General features: G+C 45.6%; 38 non-coding genes across 38 annotated transcripts; all 38 read right to left on the minus strand.

The window, feature by feature from the left end:
* Positions 1 to 55: 55 nt before the first annotated feature.
* LOC132297010 (5S ribosomal RNA) lies at positions 56 to 174 on the minus strand. Its single transcript, XR_009478888.1, has one exon. It is a non-coding gene; the product is annotated as a 5S ribosomal RNA (ribosomal RNA).
* Positions 175 to 313: 139 nt separating this feature from the next.
* Positions 314 to 432, minus strand: LOC132298132 (5S ribosomal RNA). Its single transcript, XR_009479554.1, has one exon. It is a non-coding gene; the product is annotated as a 5S ribosomal RNA (ribosomal RNA).
* Positions 433 to 571: 139 nt separating this feature from the next.
* Positions 572 to 690, minus strand: LOC132298133 (5S ribosomal RNA). Its single transcript, XR_009479555.1, has one exon. It is a non-coding gene; the product is annotated as a 5S ribosomal RNA (ribosomal RNA).
* A 139-nt stretch (positions 691 to 829) lies between these two features.
* Positions 830 to 948, minus strand: LOC132298134 (5S ribosomal RNA). Its single transcript, XR_009479556.1, has one exon. It is a non-coding gene; the product is annotated as a 5S ribosomal RNA (ribosomal RNA).
* A 139-nt stretch (positions 949 to 1,087) lies between these two features.
* Positions 1,088 to 1,206, minus strand: LOC132298135 (5S ribosomal RNA). Its single transcript, XR_009479557.1, has one exon. It is a non-coding gene; the product is annotated as a 5S ribosomal RNA (ribosomal RNA).
* Positions 1,207 to 1,345: 139 nt separating this feature from the next.
* Positions 1,346 to 1,464, minus strand: LOC132298136 (5S ribosomal RNA). Its single transcript, XR_009479558.1, has one exon. It is a non-coding gene; the product is annotated as a 5S ribosomal RNA (ribosomal RNA).
* Positions 1,465 to 1,603: 139 nt separating this feature from the next.
* LOC132296807 (5S ribosomal RNA) lies at positions 1,604 to 1,722 on the minus strand. Its single transcript, XR_009478696.1, has one exon. It is a non-coding gene; the product is annotated as a 5S ribosomal RNA (ribosomal RNA).
* Positions 1,723 to 1,861: 139 nt separating this feature from the next.
* Positions 1,862 to 1,980, minus strand: LOC132296808 (5S ribosomal RNA). Its single transcript, XR_009478697.1, has one exon. It is a non-coding gene; the product is annotated as a 5S ribosomal RNA (ribosomal RNA).
* A 139-nt stretch (positions 1,981 to 2,119) lies between these two features.
* On the minus strand, positions 2,120 to 2,238 carry LOC132298137 (5S ribosomal RNA). The gene has a single exon (XR_009479559.1). It is a non-coding gene; the product is annotated as a 5S ribosomal RNA (ribosomal RNA).
* Positions 2,239 to 2,377: 139 nt separating this feature from the next.
* LOC132296927 (5S ribosomal RNA) lies at positions 2,378 to 2,496 on the minus strand. The gene has a single exon (XR_009478809.1). It is a non-coding gene; the product is annotated as a 5S ribosomal RNA (ribosomal RNA).
* A 139-nt stretch (positions 2,497 to 2,635) lies between these two features.
* LOC132296800 (5S ribosomal RNA) lies at positions 2,636 to 2,754 on the minus strand. The gene has a single exon (XR_009478689.1). It is a non-coding gene; the product is annotated as a 5S ribosomal RNA (ribosomal RNA).
* A 139-nt stretch (positions 2,755 to 2,893) lies between these two features.
* On the minus strand, positions 2,894 to 3,012 carry LOC132296728 (5S ribosomal RNA). Its single transcript, XR_009478620.1, has one exon. It is a non-coding gene; the product is annotated as a 5S ribosomal RNA (ribosomal RNA).
* Positions 3,013 to 3,151: 139 nt separating this feature from the next.
* On the minus strand, positions 3,152 to 3,270 carry LOC132298138 (5S ribosomal RNA). The gene has a single exon (XR_009479560.1). It is a non-coding gene; the product is annotated as a 5S ribosomal RNA (ribosomal RNA).
* Positions 3,271 to 3,409: 139 nt separating this feature from the next.
* LOC132298140 (5S ribosomal RNA) lies at positions 3,410 to 3,528 on the minus strand. The gene has a single exon (XR_009479561.1). It is a non-coding gene; the product is annotated as a 5S ribosomal RNA (ribosomal RNA).
* Positions 3,529 to 3,667: 139 nt separating this feature from the next.
* On the minus strand, positions 3,668 to 3,786 carry LOC132298141 (5S ribosomal RNA). Its single transcript, XR_009479562.1, has one exon. It is a non-coding gene; the product is annotated as a 5S ribosomal RNA (ribosomal RNA).
* Positions 3,787 to 3,925: 139 nt separating this feature from the next.
* LOC132298143 (5S ribosomal RNA) lies at positions 3,926 to 4,044 on the minus strand. Its single transcript, XR_009479564.1, has one exon. It is a non-coding gene; the product is annotated as a 5S ribosomal RNA (ribosomal RNA).
* Positions 4,045 to 4,183: 139 nt separating this feature from the next.
* On the minus strand, positions 4,184 to 4,302 carry LOC132296849 (5S ribosomal RNA). The gene has a single exon (XR_009478735.1). It is a non-coding gene; the product is annotated as a 5S ribosomal RNA (ribosomal RNA).
* Positions 4,303 to 4,441: 139 nt separating this feature from the next.
* Positions 4,442 to 4,560, minus strand: LOC132298144 (5S ribosomal RNA). The gene has a single exon (XR_009479565.1). It is a non-coding gene; the product is annotated as a 5S ribosomal RNA (ribosomal RNA).
* Positions 4,561 to 4,699: 139 nt separating this feature from the next.
* On the minus strand, positions 4,700 to 4,818 carry LOC132296729 (5S ribosomal RNA). Its single transcript, XR_009478621.1, has one exon. It is a non-coding gene; the product is annotated as a 5S ribosomal RNA (ribosomal RNA).
* Positions 4,819 to 4,957: 139 nt separating this feature from the next.
* LOC132296869 (5S ribosomal RNA) lies at positions 4,958 to 5,076 on the minus strand. The gene has a single exon (XR_009478754.1). It is a non-coding gene; the product is annotated as a 5S ribosomal RNA (ribosomal RNA).
* A 139-nt stretch (positions 5,077 to 5,215) lies between these two features.
* Positions 5,216 to 5,334, minus strand: LOC132297011 (5S ribosomal RNA). Its single transcript, XR_009478889.1, has one exon. It is a non-coding gene; the product is annotated as a 5S ribosomal RNA (ribosomal RNA).
* Positions 5,335 to 5,473: 139 nt separating this feature from the next.
* Positions 5,474 to 5,592, minus strand: LOC132296962 (5S ribosomal RNA). The gene has a single exon (XR_009478842.1). It is a non-coding gene; the product is annotated as a 5S ribosomal RNA (ribosomal RNA).
* A 139-nt stretch (positions 5,593 to 5,731) lies between these two features.
* Positions 5,732 to 5,850, minus strand: LOC132296924 (5S ribosomal RNA). The gene has a single exon (XR_009478806.1). It is a non-coding gene; the product is annotated as a 5S ribosomal RNA (ribosomal RNA).
* Positions 5,851 to 5,989: 139 nt separating this feature from the next.
* LOC132298145 (5S ribosomal RNA) lies at positions 5,990 to 6,108 on the minus strand. Its single transcript, XR_009479566.1, has one exon. It is a non-coding gene; the product is annotated as a 5S ribosomal RNA (ribosomal RNA).
* Positions 6,109 to 6,247: 139 nt separating this feature from the next.
* LOC132297099 (5S ribosomal RNA) lies at positions 6,248 to 6,366 on the minus strand. The gene has a single exon (XR_009478972.1). It is a non-coding gene; the product is annotated as a 5S ribosomal RNA (ribosomal RNA).
* A 139-nt stretch (positions 6,367 to 6,505) lies between these two features.
* LOC132298146 (5S ribosomal RNA) lies at positions 6,506 to 6,624 on the minus strand. The gene has a single exon (XR_009479567.1). It is a non-coding gene; the product is annotated as a 5S ribosomal RNA (ribosomal RNA).
* A 139-nt stretch (positions 6,625 to 6,763) lies between these two features.
* LOC132298147 (5S ribosomal RNA) lies at positions 6,764 to 6,882 on the minus strand. The gene has a single exon (XR_009479568.1). It is a non-coding gene; the product is annotated as a 5S ribosomal RNA (ribosomal RNA).
* A 139-nt stretch (positions 6,883 to 7,021) lies between these two features.
* On the minus strand, positions 7,022 to 7,140 carry LOC132298148 (5S ribosomal RNA). Its single transcript, XR_009479569.1, has one exon. It is a non-coding gene; the product is annotated as a 5S ribosomal RNA (ribosomal RNA).
* Positions 7,141 to 7,279: 139 nt separating this feature from the next.
* On the minus strand, positions 7,280 to 7,398 carry LOC132298149 (5S ribosomal RNA). Its single transcript, XR_009479570.1, has one exon. It is a non-coding gene; the product is annotated as a 5S ribosomal RNA (ribosomal RNA).
* A 139-nt stretch (positions 7,399 to 7,537) lies between these two features.
* LOC132298150 (5S ribosomal RNA) lies at positions 7,538 to 7,656 on the minus strand. Its single transcript, XR_009479571.1, has one exon. It is a non-coding gene; the product is annotated as a 5S ribosomal RNA (ribosomal RNA).
* Positions 7,657 to 7,795: 139 nt separating this feature from the next.
* On the minus strand, positions 7,796 to 7,914 carry LOC132298151 (5S ribosomal RNA). The gene has a single exon (XR_009479572.1). It is a non-coding gene; the product is annotated as a 5S ribosomal RNA (ribosomal RNA).
* Positions 7,915 to 8,053: 139 nt separating this feature from the next.
* On the minus strand, positions 8,054 to 8,172 carry LOC132298152 (5S ribosomal RNA). The gene has a single exon (XR_009479573.1). It is a non-coding gene; the product is annotated as a 5S ribosomal RNA (ribosomal RNA).
* A 139-nt stretch (positions 8,173 to 8,311) lies between these two features.
* On the minus strand, positions 8,312 to 8,430 carry LOC132296870 (5S ribosomal RNA). Its single transcript, XR_009478755.1, has one exon. It is a non-coding gene; the product is annotated as a 5S ribosomal RNA (ribosomal RNA).
* Positions 8,431 to 8,569: 139 nt separating this feature from the next.
* Positions 8,570 to 8,688, minus strand: LOC132297078 (5S ribosomal RNA). The gene has a single exon (XR_009478952.1). It is a non-coding gene; the product is annotated as a 5S ribosomal RNA (ribosomal RNA).
* Positions 8,689 to 8,827: 139 nt separating this feature from the next.
* On the minus strand, positions 8,828 to 8,946 carry LOC132296762 (5S ribosomal RNA). The gene has a single exon (XR_009478653.1). It is a non-coding gene; the product is annotated as a 5S ribosomal RNA (ribosomal RNA).
* Positions 8,947 to 9,085: 139 nt separating this feature from the next.
* LOC132296925 (5S ribosomal RNA) lies at positions 9,086 to 9,204 on the minus strand. Its single transcript, XR_009478807.1, has one exon. It is a non-coding gene; the product is annotated as a 5S ribosomal RNA (ribosomal RNA).
* A 139-nt stretch (positions 9,205 to 9,343) lies between these two features.
* Positions 9,344 to 9,462, minus strand: LOC132298154 (5S ribosomal RNA). The gene has a single exon (XR_009479575.1). It is a non-coding gene; the product is annotated as a 5S ribosomal RNA (ribosomal RNA).
* Positions 9,463 to 9,601: 139 nt separating this feature from the next.
* LOC132297100 (5S ribosomal RNA) lies at positions 9,602 to 9,720 on the minus strand. Its single transcript, XR_009478973.1, has one exon. It is a non-coding gene; the product is annotated as a 5S ribosomal RNA (ribosomal RNA).
* Between the last annotated feature and the right edge of the window lie 52 nt (positions 9,721 to 9,772).

Raw genomic sequence — 9,772 nt, forward strand, 5'->3', positions numbered from 1 at the left:
AATACATATTAATAAAATTAAAATTGAAATTAAAAATACAAAACCGGACTAAAAAGGGGTGCAACACGAGGACTTCCCAGGGGGTCACCCATCCTAGTACTACTCTCGCCCAAGCACGCTTAACTGCGGAGTTCTGATGGGATCCGGTGCATTAGTGATGGTATGATCGCACCCGACATATTCTCGCCTCCATTTCCCTATAAACCCCTTCCGCTACCGTTCTATTGCCCTTCCGACGCATTCGTCGGGAAATAAATAAATAAATATTAATAAAATTAAAATTGAAATTAAAAATACAAAACCGGACTAAAAAGGGGTGCAACACGAGGACTTCCCAGGGGGTCACCCATCCTAGTACTACTCTCGCCCAAGCACGCTTAACTGCGGAGTTCTGATGGGATCCGGTGCATTAGTGCTGGTATGATCGCACCCGACATATTCTCGCCTCCATTTCCCTATAAACCCCTTCCGCTACCGTTCTATTGCCCTTCCGACGCATTCGCCGGGAAATAAATAAATACATATTAATAAAATTAAAATTGAAATTAAAAATACAAAACCGGACTAAAAAGGGGTGCAACACGAGGACTTCCCAGGGGGTCACCCATCCTAGTACTACTCTCGCCCAAGCACGCTTAACTGCGGAGTTCTGATGGGATCCGGTGCATTAGTGCTGGTATGATCGCACCCGACATATTCTCGCCTCCATTTCCCTATAAACCCCTTCCGCTACCGTTCTATTGCCCTTCCGACGCATTCGCCGGGAAATAAATAAATACATATTAATAAAATTAAAATTGAAATTAAAAATACAAAACCGGACTAAAAAGGGGTGCAACACGAGGACTTCCCAGGGGGTCACCCATCCTAGTACTACTCTCGCCCAAGCACGCTTAACTGCGGAGTTCTGATGGGATCCGGTGCATTAGTGCTGGTATGATCGCACCCGACATATTCTCGCCTCCATTTCCCTATAAACCCCTTCCGCTACCGTTCTGTTGCCCTTCCGACGCATTCGCCGGGAAATAAATAAATACATATTAATAAAATTAAAATTGAAATTAAAAATACAAAACCGGACTAAAAAGGGGTGCAACACGAGGACTTCCCAGGGGGTCACCCATCCTAGTACTACTCTCGCCCAAGCACGCTTAACTGCGGAGTTCTGATGGGATCCGGTGCATTAGTGCTGGTATGATCGCACCCGACATATTCTCGCCTCCATTTCCCTATAAACCCCTTCCGCTACCGTTCTATTGCCCTTCCGACGCATTCGCCGGGAAATAAATAAATACATATTAATAAAATTAAAATTGAAATTAAAAATACAAAACCGGACTAAAAAGGGGTGCAACACGAGGACTTCCCAGGGGGTCACCCATCCTAGTACTACTCTCGCCCAAGCACGCTTAACTGCGGAGTTCTGATGGGATCCGGTGCATTAGTGCTGGTATGATCGCACCCGACATATTCTCGCCTCCATTTCCCTATAAACCCCTTGCGCTACCGTTCTATTGCCCTTCCGACGCATTCGCCGGGAAATAAATAAATACATATTAATAAAATTAAAATTGAAATTAAAAATACAAAACCGGACTAAAAAGGGGTGCAACACGAGGACTTCCCAGGGGGTCACCCATCCTAGTACTACTCTCGCCCAAGCACGCTTAACTGCGGAGTTCTGATGGGATCCGGTGCATTAGTGCTGGTATGATCGCACACGACATATTCTCGCCTCCATTTCCCAATAAACCCCTTCCGCTACCGTTCTATTGCCCTTCCGACGCATTCGCCGGGAAATAAATAAATATATATTAATAAAATTAAAATTGAAATTAAAAATACAAAACCGGACTAAAAAGGGGTGCAACACGAGGACTTCCCAGGGGGTCACCCATCCTAGTACTACTCTCGCCCAAGCACGCTTAACTGCGGAGTTCTGATGGGATCCGGTGCATTAGTGCTGGTATGATCGCACACGACATATTCTCGCCTCCATTTCCCTATAAACCCCTTCCGCTACCGTTCTATTGCCCTTCCGACGCATTCGCCGGGAAATAAATAAATACATATTAATAAAATTAAAATTAAAATTAAAAATACAAAACCGGACTAAAAAGGGGTGCAACACGAGGACTTCCCAGGGGGTCACCCATCCTAGTACTACTCTCGCCCAAGCACGCTTAACTGCGGAGTTCTGATGGGATCCGGTGCATTAGTGCTGGTATGATCGCACCCGACATATTCTCGCCTCCATTTCCCTATAAACCCCTTCCGCTACCGTTCTATTGCCCTTCCGACGCATTCGCCGGGAAATAAATAAATACATATTAATAAAATTAAAATTAAAATTAAAAATACAAAACCGGACTAAAAAGGGGTGCAACACGAGGACTTCCCCGGGGGTCACCCACCCTAGTACTACTCTCGCCCAAGCACGCTTAACTGCGGAGTTCTGATGGGATCCGGTGCATTAGTGCTGGTATGATCGCACCCGACATATTCTCGCCTCCATTTCCCTATAAACCCCTTCCGCTACCGTTCTATTGCCCTTCCGACGCATTCGCCGGGAAATAAATAAATACGTATTAATAAAATTAAAATTAAAATTAAAAATACGAAACCGGACTAAAAAGGGGTGCAACACGAGGACTTCCCAGGGGGTTACCCATCCTAGTACTACTCTCGCCCAAGCACGCTTAACTGCGGAGTTCTGATGGGATCCGGTGCATTAGTGCTGGTATGATCGCACCCGACATATTCTCGCCTCCATTTCCCTATAAACCCCTTCCGCTACCGTTCTATTGCCCTTCCGACGCATTCGCCGGGAAATAAATAAATACGTATTAATAAAATTAAAATTAAAATTAAAAATACAAAACCGGACTAAAAAGGGGTGCAACACGAGGACTTCCCAGGGGGTCACCCATCCTAGTACTACTCTCGCCCAAGCACGCTTAACTGCGGAGTTCTGATGGGATCCGGTGCATCAGTGCTGGTATGATCGCACCCGACATATTCTCGCCTCCATTTCCCTATAAACCCCTTCCGCTACCGTTCTATTGCCCTTCCGACGCATTCGCCGGGAAATAAATAAATACGTATTAATAAAATTAAAATTAAAATTAAAAATACAAAACCGGACTAAAAAGGGGTGCAACACGAGGACTTCCCAGGGGGTCACCCATCCTAGTACTACTCTCGCCCAAGCACGCTTAACTGCGGAGTTCTGATGGGATCCGGTGCATTAGTGCTGGTATGATCGCACCCGACATATTCTCGCCTCCATTTCCCTATAAACCCCTTCCGCTACCGTTCTATTGCCCTTCCGACGCATTCGCCGGGAAATAAATAAATACGTATTAATAAAATTAAAATTAAAATTAAAAATACAAAACCGGACTAAAAAGGGGTGCAACACGAGGACTTCCCAGGGGGTCACCCATCCTAGTACTACTCTCGCCCAAGCACGCTTAACTGCGGAGTTCTGATGGGATCCGGTGCATTAGTGCTGGTATGATCGCACCCGACATATACTCGCCTCCATTTCCCTATAAACCCCTTCCGCTACCGTTCTATTGCCCTTCCGACGCATTCGCCGGGAAATAAATAAATACGTATTAATAAAATTAAAATTAAAATTAAAAATACAAAACCGGACTAAAAAGGGGTGCAACACGAGGACTTCCCAGGGGGTCACCCATCCTAGTACTACTCTCGCCCAAGCACGCTTAACTGCGGAGTTCTGATGGGATCCGGTGCATTAGTGCTGGTATGATCGCACCCGACATATTCTCGCCTCCATTTCCCTATAAACCCCTTCCGCTACCGTTCTATTGCCCTTCCGACGCATTCGCCGGGAAATAAATAAATACGTATTAATAAAATTAAAATTAAAAATAAAAATACAAAACCGGACTAAAAAGGGGTGCAACACGAGGACTTCCCAGGGGGTCACCCATCCTAGTACTACTCTCGCCCAAGCACGCTTAACTGCGGAGTTCTGATGGGATCCGGTGCATTAGTGCTGGTATGATCGCACCCGACATATTCTCGCCTCCATTTCCCTATAAACCCCTTCCGCTACCGTTCTATTGCCCTTCCGACGCATTCGCCGGGAAATAAATAAATACGTATTAATAAAATTAAAATTAAAATTAAAAATACAAAACCGGACTAAAAAGGTGTGCAACACGAGGACTTCCCAGGGGGTCACCCATCCTAGTACTACTCTCGCCCAAGCACGCTTAACTGCGGAGTTCTGATGGGATCCGGTGCATTAGTGCTGGTATGATCGCACCCGACATATTCTCGCCTCCATTTCCCTATAAACCCCTTCCGCTACCGTTCTATTGCCCTTCCGACGCATTCGCCGGGAAATAAATAAATACGTATTAATAAAATTAAAATTAAAATTAAAAATACAAAACCGGACTAAAAAGGGGTGCAACACGAGGACTTCCCAGGGGGTCACCCATCCTAGTACTACTCTCGCCCAAGCACGCTTAACTGCGGAGTTCTGATGGGATCCGGTGCATTAGTGCTGGTATGATCGCACCCGACATATTCTCGCCTCCATTTCCCTATAAACCCCTTCCGCTACCGTTCTATTGCCCTTCCGACGCATTCGCCGGGAAATAAATAAATACGTATTAATAAAATTAAAATTAAAATTAAAAATACAAAACCGGACTAAAAAGGGGTGCAACACGAGGACTTCCCAGGGGGTCACCCATCCTAGTACTACTCTCGCCCTAGCACGCTTAACTGCGGAGTTCTGATGGGATCCGGTGCATTAGTGCTGGTATGATCGCACCCGACATATTCTCGCCTCCATTTCCCTATAAACCCCTTCCGCTACCGTTCTATTGCCCTTCCGACGCATTCGCCGGGAAATAAATAAATACATATTAATAAAATTAAAATTGAAATTAAAAATACAAAACCGGACTAAAAAGGGGTGCAACACGAGGACTTCCCCGGGGGTCACCCATCCTAGTACTACTCTCGCCCAAGCACGCTTAACTGCGGAGTTCTGATGGGATCCGGTGCATTAGTGCTGGTATGATCGCACCCGACATATTCTCGCCTCCATTTCCCTATAAACCCCTTCCGCTACCGTTCTATTGCCCTTCCGACGCATTCGCCGGGAAATAAATAAATACATATTAATAAAATTAAAATTGAAATTAAAAATACAAAACCGGACTAAAAAGGGGTGCAACACGAGGACTTCCCAGGGGGTCACCCATCCTAGTACTACTCTCGCCCAAGCACGCTTAACTGCGGAGTTCTGATGGGATCCGGTGCATTAGTGATGGTATGATCGCACCCGACATATTCTCGCCTCCATTTCCCTATAAACCCCTTCCGCTACCGTTCTATTGCCCTTCCGACGCATTCGCCGGGAAATAAATAAATACATATTAATAAAATTAAAATTGAAATTAAAAATACAAAACCGGACTAAAAAGGGGTGCAACACGAGGACTTCCCAGAGAGTCACCCATCCTAGTACTACTCTCGCCCAAGCACGCTTAACTGCGGAGTTCTGATGGGATCCGGTGCATTAGTGCTGGTATGATCGCACCCGACATATTCTCGCCTCCATTTCCCTATAAACCCCTTCCGCTACCGTTCTATTGCCCTTCCGACGCATTCGCCGGGAAATAAATAAATACATATTAATAAAATTAAAATTGAAATTAAAAATACAAAACCGGACTAAAAAGGGGTGCAACACGAGGACTTCCCAGGGGGTCACCCATCCTAGTACTACTCTCGCCCAAGCACGCTTAACAGCGGAGTTCTGATGGGATCCGGTGCATTAGTGCTGGTATGATCGCACCCGACATATTCTCGCCTCCATTTCCCTATAAACCCCTTCCGCTACCGTTCTATTGCCCTTCCGACGCATTCGCCGGGAAATAAATAAATACATATTAATAAAATTAAAATTGAAATTAAAAATACAAAACCGGACTAAAAAGGGGTGCAACACGAGGACTTCCCAGGGGGTCACCCATCCTAGTACTACTCTCGCCCAAGCACGCTTAACTGCGGAGTTCTGATGGGATCCGGTGCATTAGTGCTGGTATGATCGCACCCGACATATTCTCGCCTCCATTTCCCTATAAACCCCTTCCGCTACCGTTCTATTGCCCTTCCGACGCATTCGCCGGGAAATAAATAAATACATATTAATAAAATTAAAATTAAAATTAAAAATACAAAACCGGACTAAAAAGGGGTGCAACACGAGGACTTCCCCGGGGGTCACCCATCCTAGTACTACTCTCGCCCAAGCACGCTTAACTGCGGAGTTCTGATGGGATCCGGTGCATTAGTGATGGTATGATCGCACCCGACATATTCTCGCCTCCATTTCCCTATAAACCCCTTCCGCTACCGTTCTATTGCCCTTCCGACGCATTCGTCGGGAAATAAATAAATAAATATTAATAAAATTAAAATTGAAATTAAAAATACAAAACCGGACTAAAAAGGGGTGCAACACGAGGACTTCCCAGGGGGTCACCCATCCTAGTACTACTCTCGCCCAAGCACGCTTAACTGCGGAGTTCTGATGGGATCCGGTGCATTAGTGCTGGTATGATCGCACCCGACATATTCTCGACTCCATTTCCCTATAAACCCCTTCCGCTACCGTTCTATTGCCCTTCCGACGCATTCGCCGGGAAATAAATAAATACATATTAATAAAATTAAAATTGAAATTAAAAATACAAAATCGGACTAAAAAGGGGTGCAACACGAGGACTTCCCAGGGGGTCACCCATCCTAGTACTACTCTCGCCCAAGCACGCTTAACTGCGGAGTTCTGATGGGATCCGGTGCATTAGTGCTGGTATGATCGCACCCGACATATTCTCGCCTCCATTTCCCTATAAACCCCTTCCGCTACCGTTCTATTGCCCTTCCGACGCATTCGCCGGGAAATAAATAAATACATATTAATAAAATTAAAATTGAAATTAAAAATACAAAACCGGACTAAAAAGGGGTGCAACACGAGGACTTCCCAGGGGGTCACCCATCCTAGTACTACTCTCGCCCAAGCACGCTTAACTGCGGAGTTCTGATGGGATCCGGTGCATTAGTGCTGGTATGATCGCACCCGACATATTCTCGCCTCCATTTCCCTATAAACCCCTTCCGCTACCGTTCTATTGCCCTTCCGACGCATTCGCCGGGAAATAAATAAATACGTATTAATAAAATTAAAATTAAAAATAAAAATACAAAACCGGACTAAAAAGGGGTGCAACACGAGGACTTCCCAGGGGGTCACCCATCCTAGTACTACTCTCGCCCAAGCACGCTTAACTGCGGAGTTCTGATGGGATCCGGTGCATTAGTGCTGGTATGATCGCACCCGACATATTCTCGCCTCCATTTCCCTATAAACCCCTTCCGCTACCGTTCTATTGCCCTTCCGACGCATTCGCCGGGAAATAAATAAATACGTATTAATAAAATTAAAATTAAAATTAAAAATACAAAACCGGACTAAAAAGGGGTGCAACACGAGGACTTCCCAGGGGGTCACCCATCCTAGTACTACTCTCGCCCAAGCACGCTTAACTGCGGAGTTCTGATGGGATCCGGTGCATTAGTGCTGGTATGATCGCACCCGACATATTCTCGCCTCCATTTCCCTATAAACCCCTTCCGCTACCGTTCTATTGCCCTTCCGACGCATTCGCCGGGAAATAAATAAATACGTATTAATAAAATTAAAATTAAAATTAAAAATACAAAACCGGACTAAAAAGGGGTGCAACACGAGGACTTCCCAGGGGGTCACCCATCCTAGTACTACTCTCGCCCAAGCACGCTTAACTGCGGAGTTCTGATGGGATCCGGTGCATTAGTGCTGGTATGATCGCACCCGACATATTCTCGCCTCCATTTCCCTATAAACCCCTTCCGCTACCGTTCTATTGCCCTTCCGACGCATTCGCCGGGAAATAAATAAATACGTATTAATAAAATTAAAATTAAAATTAAAAATACAAAACCGGACTAAAAAGGGGTGCAACACGAGGACTTCCCAGGGGGTCACCCATCCTAGTACTACTCTCGCCCAAGCACGCTTAACTGCGGAGTTCTGATGGGATCCGGTGCATTAGTGCTGGTATGATCGCACCCGACATATTCTCGCCTCCATTTCCCTATAAACCCCTTCCGCTACCGTTCTATTGCCCTTCCGACGCATTCGCCGGGAAATAAATAAATACATATTAATAAAATTAAAATTGAAATTAAAAATACAAAACCGGACTAAAAAGGGGTGCAACACGAGGACTTCCCCGGGGGTCACCCATCCTAGTACTACTCTCGCCCAAGCACGCTTAACTGCGGAGTTCTGATGGGATCCGGTGCATTAGTGCTGGTATGATCGCACCCGACATATTCTCGCCTCCATTTCCCTATAAACCCCTTCCGCTACCGTTCTATTGCCCTTCCGACGCATTCGCCGGGAAATAAATAAATACATATTAATAAAATTAAAATTGAAATTAAAAATACAAAACCGGACTAAAAACGGGTGCAACACGAGGACTTCCCAGGGGGTCACCCATCCTAGTACTACTCTCGCCCAAGCACGCTTAACTGCGGAGTTCTGATGGGATCCGGTGCATTAGTGATGGTATGATCGCACCCGACATATTCTCGCCTCCATTTCCCTATAAACCCCTTCCGCTACCGTTCTATTGCCCTTCCGACGCATTCGCCGGGAAATAAATAAATACATATTAATAAAATTAAAATTGAAATTAAAAATACAAAACCGGACTAAAAAGGGGTGCAACACGAGGACTTCCCAGAGGGTCACCCATCCTAGTACTACTCTCGCCCAAGCACGCTTAACTGCGGAGTTCTGATGGGATCCGGTGCATTAGTGCTGGTATGATCGCACCCGACATATTCTCGCCTCCATTTCCCTATAAACCCCTTCCGCTACCGTTCTATTGCCCTTCCGACGCATTCGCCGGGAAATAAATAAATACATATTAATAAAATTAAAATTGAAATTAAAAATACAAAACCGGACTAAAAAGGGGTGCAACACGAGGACTTCCCAGGGGGTCACCCATCCTAGTACTACTCTCGCCCAAGCACGCTTAACAGCGGAGTTCTGATGGGATCCGGTGCATTAGTGCTGGTATGATCGCACCCGACATATTCTCGCCTCCATTTCCCTATAAACCCCTTCCGCTACCGTTCTATTGCCCTTCCGACGCATTCGCCGGGAAATAAATAAATACATATTAATAAAATTAAAATTGAAATTAAAAATACAAAACCGGACTAAAAAGGGGTGCAACACGAGGACTTCCCAGGGGGTCACCCATCCTAGTACTACTCTCGCCCAAGCACGCTTAACTGCGGAGTTCTGATGGGATCCGGTGCATTAGTGCTGGTATGATCGCACCCGACATATTCTCGCCTCCATTTCCCTATAAACCCCTTCCGCTACCGTTCTATTGCCCTTCCGACGCATTCGCCGGGAAATAAATAAATACATATTAATAAAATTAAAATTAAAATTAAAAATACAAAACAGGACTAAAAAGGGGTGCAACACGAGGACTTCCCCGGGGGTCACCCATCCTAGTACTACTCTCGCCCAAGCACGCTTAACTGCGGAGTTCTGATGGGATCCGGTGCATTAGTGATGGTATGATCGCACCCGACATATTCTCGCCTCCATTTCCCTATAAACCCCTTCCGCTACCGTTCTATT

The sequence above is a fragment of the Cornus florida genome, unplaced genomic scaffold, assembly GCF_030987335.1.
Source record: "Cornus florida cultivar Cherokee Brave unplaced genomic scaffold, ASM3098733v1 CherokeeBrave_3.0.0_Hap2_Chr02, whole genome shotgun sequence".
Classification (NCBI taxonomy): domain Eukaryota; kingdom Viridiplantae; phylum Streptophyta; class Magnoliopsida; order Cornales; family Cornaceae; genus Cornus; species Cornus florida.